The following is a 6,328-nucleotide window of genomic DNA, read 5'->3' as shown; positions in this document are numbered from 1 at the left end:
CATCAGCGATGACAGAGAATTATTGATCTGTTGCCTTTTGCACAGCCCCTACTAGGAATAGAGCCCACAACCCAGTCATGTGCCCTGACTGTGACCTCCTGGTTCATAGGTCAATGCTCACCACTGAGCAACGCCAGCCAGGCTCCATTTTCACTCTTAATGTTTCCGTCCTAAACGTCAGGATACAGCCATACCTTCCCCTGTTATCCTGCTCTCCCCAGGCTTCTATTTGTGCTTAGCTCATTCTAGAAAATAAAGGGAAATCACTGTTTTTTCTACAGCTCTTTCTCAAAACTCTCTTCTCTCTCAAAACTGTTCCAATATTCACTTTCCTCCTCTCCCCAAATGACTTCTTCCAAACATTGTGAGATGTCTATTGTGAAAGAAATCCGTGCATTTTATCATTATGAAGCAGTATCTTTTCATTTTCTGAGCTCACTTTTCTAGAATCATGAAATTTAATCAATGATAAGGATATGATTAAAGTAAAGGTCCAGTTATAAACACTCTGATAATTTTATCAGTGCCTATATGAGTCCCTTGTTTTGTAACATGTAACTATGCCAACCACCTTCTCTGCATTTGAATATGGCCCAAAATTCATGAATGTCACAGACAAAATCCCTTTGTTTTACTGAAGCCTTTTTCTGCAGGCTTAGATGCAGTTGGCATATGGAGAAGGGGAGAACATAGCATGTTCAAAGCAAAGCAAGAGTTGAGTGTGGGAATGGGGCAGAGAGTAGGTAGGCAGAAGGAACCTGAAATGGGTGATTCATTCATTCATTCATCAAAAACACCCAGAGCAACTTAAATCCACTAATGTGCTGAAGACACATCAGCAATGAAAATTGGGGAGATTATTAAAGGCTCTTTTCTACATAGAGCTAGGTAGTTTAAACTTTTTCTTCTAGCTATTAGAAACCATATAATGGTATTAAAGAAAGAATTGCTATGATCTCATTTTTTAAAATGACTGATTATATTGTTGAGCAGGGTTTGAAGCAGAAAAGATTACATAAAGAGATAATAGTCAAGTTACAATTTAAATTATCAAAATAAAGGACCAATGAGATGACCAATCACAGCGGCAATGTGATTGATTGGGAAATGTCTAAAAGGCACAATAAGTAAAACTGCATGGTTAAATGATAGGAAATTATAATACCAGCAACTGTTTAAAGAAGTTCCTATATGAAACTAAGAAAATGACTTAATCCCATTGAATTAAAAATTTTATAACCATAAACTAATAACTATTACAATTTTACAAATATTTTAAATTAAAATGATATGAAAATTATATTACAAAATTTTTGGAGGCATTTAGTAATATTTACTCTATTTTCATAATTAATAGTTTATAACAATAAATAAAGTCAAGAGTAAAATAAAGGTTCATTAAGAAAAAACATTTTTGGGGGGAGAATTGACAATGTAATCACTGATACAATTATATCCTCATTTAATTATCCTATCAAATAATAGACAAACATGGTAATTAACTGTACCTCCGACATGCTTCCCATTGGCTGATCAGGGTGATATGCAAATTAACTGCCAACCAAGATGGCGGCTGGCAGCCAGGCAGCTGAAGCGGACAGGAGGCTTGCTTGCTCCAGTGATGGAGGAAGCCAAGGTTCCCTGCCTGCCGCTGCCAGCCTCTGAGCTGCAACTCTAAGCAACTATGTTGCAATTATAGAAGCTAAACCATCCCCAGAAACCTGCTTTCAGCTGGCAGAGGTGGAGCGAGCAGGACCGCAACAGTGTTACAATTATAGAACCCAAACAAACCTAGATACCTGCTTTCAGCAGCCGAGGTCTCAGAGCTGCAGCCAGGCCTCAGAGCTAAAGCCTGCTCTCAGCTCTAGTGACAGCCATAGACGGTAAATAAATCCCAGAATTAAAAAAAAGAAAAAAGAAAAAAAGGAGAGGTTGGGAGCTTCAGTTGCCCGCCAGCCTGAAAACGGCCCTCAGCCCCTTACCCAGACCGGCCAGGCACCCCAGTGGGGACCCCCACCCTGAAGCAACAAGATGGCGGCTAATTTGCATACTGAAGGCGGGCGGCAGCAGGCAAGGCTGTCAGCGGTCTGGGACCCAGATCTGTGACCCTGCCAGGTGGGGGGCACTGCTTGAGGCTGTCTGTGGTCCCGGGACCCGGATCTGTGACCCTGCCGGGCGGGGGGCACTGCTTGAGGCTGTCCACGGGACCAAGACACAAATCTGTGACCTTGCCGGGCAGGGGGCAGTGCTTGAGGTTGTCCACGGTCCCAGGACCCGGATCCGTGACCCTTCCTGGTGGGGCGGCAGCACACACAGGGGCGGATTGGCCAGGGTTGGGCAGGGCAGGATGCCTGGCTTCCACCCAGCCCCAGTCACTCTGGGCAGGTGAGCAGCGCAGAGAGCCTCTGGACAGGGGAGGCAGGACGGCGGAGGGTGGCCTGTACTCCCCACATGGCGGTGGTGACAGCTGTGAGCGCTCCAAGTGCAGCCTGCAGGCTGAGCTGAAGTAGCGCCTACAGGCCATCAGCGCCCAGGAGTGGCTGTGCAAGATCCGCCTCCTGGCCCAGAAGGTGCAGGATGGCAGGGACAGCCACCGTGGAAGGCCAGACTGACGTCCTCCTGGCCACACCACGGGGGTTTGTGGATCTGCAAAGCCAGAGGCCTCTGGTGTGCACATCCCCCCCTGGCATGGGAACATCCCCCAGCACACTGTCACCCTCCCGCGCCTGCAACAGTTGCAAACCAAGGCGTGCACAAGTTCCCCCCCCCCCCCCCGCCTCTCCTCCACACTTCCATCAACCCAGCATGCCTAACACCCCCACAGGATGTGCACACATCCCCTCTGATGCGCTCATGTCCTTTGGAGAGTGTCTGGGTGTTTTGGGTGCTGAGGGTGGGCGCCTGTGAGATGACAGTGAGAGGGCGAAGTGGTGATGCCCTGTTCCCACGGAGGCCAGTGCAGCTATGAGATCACCTCTAGGGGGTTAATGCAGGTGCTGAGGCGGGAGCAGATGCAGACAGACAGACCTGGTGGGCACAGGCTGCCCTCGCTGAGGTGCCTTCGGTCAGCGTTCAAGATCAAGAACCCAGAGGCGGAGCGGAATTCCGTCCTCTCAGTGAAACAGTGGGACAGTCGGGGCAACTGTAGAGGAGGAATATGCACTTTGGGTGCCAGCACCCATGAGGGAAGGCTGCCCTGACTGAGCCTTGCTTGCTTGGGGCCTAGCGCACTCCTGCCGGGCAGCGGGTGACAGGACATGCTTTTCTGAATTAATGAGAGAAAATGTTGATTCTCCTGCTGACGAAGGTGGAAAGTGAAGTGGGGAGACATGTGGGGAGTGAGCGAGGTTCTCTATCTGGGGGTTCCAAATCTGCTGTTGGTTTCTTTCACCGCTGACTAGAGATATACAGGGTGTCCCCCCAAAATGTATACACACTTTGAATACCTACTAATTCCAATCGTTTTAAGCATAAGAAAGAAACAACAATGGAGCTGTTATCTGTTAAAAGTGTGGGCACAAACAGGTAGTTGGACATTCCCTGAGGGGTCTCAGATTGGAGAGGGGTGAAGGCCAGACTGAGGGGCCCTTCCCCCCCCCCCATCCCAGTGCATGAATTTTGTGCACTGGACTACTAGTTTTATATAATCAGATAAGCCTCTTTCCTCCTATTTTTTTTTTACAAATAATTCGTTAGCAAGAAAAACAGTCACTGAAACAAAGTATCTCTAAATATCTTCAATAAATGTAACAGTAAATAAACTTACCCATATTAGTTTAAGAACATCTAAAATATAATTTTCTTGTTTTAACTAATTTAAGTAAACTTGTTTTCTTTTTAATTTAAAATATATATGCTTAAAACATATAAGCATCTCTAATCAAAAAGTTTCACTCTTTGACTTCTAAATATCAAATAATTCAAGAATATATCAGGCAGCTGTGAATACAAATGTTCTACATACTCAGGGATTTCTTGAAACCTGACATTGCCTTTCTGAGTCCACACTGATTTGATGCTTTGTGCCAGATACTTTCACACACGTTGTCTTGTGTAATCTTCACAACTACCCTGAGAAGAGGATTTTATAAATGAAGAAATTGACATTTTGAAAAATAAGCTAGTCTCAGATCACATGACTCAAAATGGTGGAAATAACCATTTCAAAACTGGCACTGTTCTATATTGCTAAGATATCATTGCACGTACTCATATTGCCACGCACAGTGATACAATTACAGCAAAAATTAGGGGGGAAAAGTTGTGTCAGGTGAAAAATTTAACAAATGGTTCAGAAGGCAGAATGCTCCTTTTTGAGTGTGAGACATACTGCACTTTCCTCATATCTAACATACAGTCACTATGAGGGCCTGAACGGGGCATTTGTCTTGGAAGTTTACAATCCTCTAACTTATTGCCATAGCCCTCCAGAAGCACTTTGAGCAGGAGCTCCTAGACTATCTTTCTGCAAAATAATAGAAATGTCTCAGAAAACATTTCTTTCTATGCTGTAGAGATACCTCAGAGGATATGGCCGCTCTCTAGCTCAGGTCCAGGTATACTTCTTTGCAGTTTAAACCACCCTTTATAGAATTAATCATCAATATTGCTAAAACTGCAGATGGGGCCCTGTAGGATAGAGAAAGCTGAGTTGAGCAGACAAGTTAATAAGCTGGAAAAATACAGGCTGATATTGGCATACTCACAGGCATGGTTTCTTTGAGTAATATGTCTTGGGAAACAAATTACCAAAAGGTTACCAGCTTATATATTTAACAAATAAAAGAACAAAAAATAAAGGGAAAATTTAAATACCTTCTCTTTCCATAATGGAAATAAGGTTGAAAAGGAAACATAGAAATAATTTCCCACTAGAATCTGTATAAAAAAGTAAAATATTTTATTTTTCAAATTATATTTTACATTTAATATTATTTGTATTATTTTTAAAATATTATATATATTTCTGGTAACATACATTAACTGGCACTAATTACACAGGAACTATAAGGCAACAAACATGAAACCACAAAACTATAACTTTGACACAGCTGCATGAACTAGGGCCTCTCTGGCTGAGCACATTTTGAAAAAAACTGGATGCCCACTCCAGAGGTACCACAATGAAATCTGCTCAGGAGTAAAGCTCTGAAGTGGTAGCTTACCAGAGTACCTTGCAGCTCACAGATGACAGGCAAGGAATGTTAGTTATGAAGTAGTTATAGCCTGACTCACAAAAGTTACCGTTTCTCTTTCTAGAAAGAAGCAAGAAGTTAAGGAATTCCTTGCATTAGCGCCTGGTGTGTCAGGTGGGAGCGCAGAGGCGGGCTGTTAGAGCCGTGTCAGAGGGCCCGGCGGGCCAGGTTGGGTGGATCATGGATAATCATGGTTGGCTTCTAGATACTGGTAGCAAGATGGCTTCTGATTTGTAATCTTAGGTAAATTAGAGATAAATGAAAAAGGTCAGGAATCATACACTCAGATTAAAAAACAGCACTTCAAAGTGAACCACGTGAGGGCTGGGCTAGCAGCAGAGTTCACAAAACAAAGCACCCTGATTTCTTCTTCCCACGTCTGGCTTGCAGAGCAGCTCTTGTGGCCTTTGCGAAAACCTCCCTCACTCCACCTTTGGTCTTTGCTGAACACGCCATGTCCCCAAAAGCGCCAATTCAGTTTGCCATTTCTCTGCCTTCTTCCGGTTTTATTGGCTCCTGCTTCATCTTGGCTACTCCCGCCTTGTGTGTTCATCATTTCAAAGATCCTTCTTGTTCCCAACCAGGATGACGGGCACATTGGGACAGAAACGCTTGCCTTCTGGAGTTCATTTTTCTGGGATGTTTTCTAAACTATCAGGGCTGTCAATGGAGAAACACATCAGGATAACATCAGCGTCCGGGTAGGAGAGGGGCCTCAAGTGATCCTAATCCTCCTGCCCAGCTGTGTCCCACAAAGCCAACTCTGCCCGCTTTCCCTCCACTTCAGTGTCTGCCACGTAGTTCTCACACACCGTGGGTGCATACACCTCTGGAAACTGGTCCTTGCTAAAAACGATGCGCAAGCCAGTCTTGCCACAGGCTCCATCACCAAAATCACCAATTTCTTCTGGATGGCAGCCATTGCTTACAAATGTGCTGCAAGATCCACGCACAGCCTGTGGCAGAAGTGCCTTGAACTTCCCAGATGAAAGGCACTGGGAAGACACTCCCACTCCGGCCTCCCTGCCCCTAGGATGCTGGGCAGCGAGTTCCAAGCTCCGAGTAGGGAGGGCCGCGGACTAACAAGAGACCCAACGGAGGACGGTGGGCAGAGAGCCAATATTATTTTGTAT

The 6,328-nt window shown here is 44.9% G+C and overlaps 1 pseudogene across 1 annotated transcript; it reads right to left on the bottom strand.

Moving 5' to 3' along the window:
* Positions 1–5,537: 5,537 nt before the first annotated feature.
* Positions 5,538–6,117, bottom strand: LOC308524851 (transforming protein RhoA-like; annotated as a pseudogene). The gene has a single exon. The product of its transcript is annotated as a transforming protein RhoA-like (transcript).
* Between the last annotated feature and the right edge of the window lie 211 nt (positions 6,118–6,328).

Source organism: Myotis nattereri, assembly GCF_964212035.1.
Source record: "Myotis nattereri genome assembly, chromosome: 1".
Classification (NCBI taxonomy): Eukaryota; Metazoa; Chordata; class Mammalia; order Chiroptera; family Vespertilionidae; genus Myotis; species Myotis nattereri.
Note: the sequence above shows the minus strand (reverse complement) of the source record. Positions and strands in the feature narration are given on the sequence as shown.